Source organism: Penaeus monodon, chromosome 19 (genome assembly GCF_015228065.2).
Source record: "Penaeus monodon isolate SGIC_2016 chromosome 19, NSTDA_Pmon_1, whole genome shotgun sequence".
Taxonomy (NCBI): domain Eukaryota; kingdom Metazoa; phylum Arthropoda; class Malacostraca; order Decapoda; family Penaeidae; genus Penaeus; species Penaeus monodon.
Window position 1 is genome coordinate 14,509,183 of NC_051404.1, and position 381 is coordinate 14,509,563.

A 381-nucleotide genomic window follows, 5' to 3' on the forward strand; every position below is an offset into this window, starting at 1 on the left:
CCGAAAGAGGAAGGCTGACTGACAGAAATACATGTACGAGCTCACAAGGTCGTTCTCTCAACTGCGACAAGGACGATAGTCGTTTTGACGTTCATGATGTAAATAAACCTTCAGTGTGTTGATTTACGAGCCATGCAAAGCCGCTTCTGGGGTAGTCGTGAAAACGGGTTTCTGCAAGAAATGGTACATCACCAACATCACCACAATACTAATAACTGGTTAAAAAGTATGCGGAAAAAATAGTGAAACAGTTAACAACGCTATGTTAACAATCTACCCCTAACCACAATTACAATTACTGATTCCTAGAGCGTAATAATTTTACTGACTTCCCCTTTTTACTATGCTATTACCACTTCCATTAGCATGTACGTATCCATT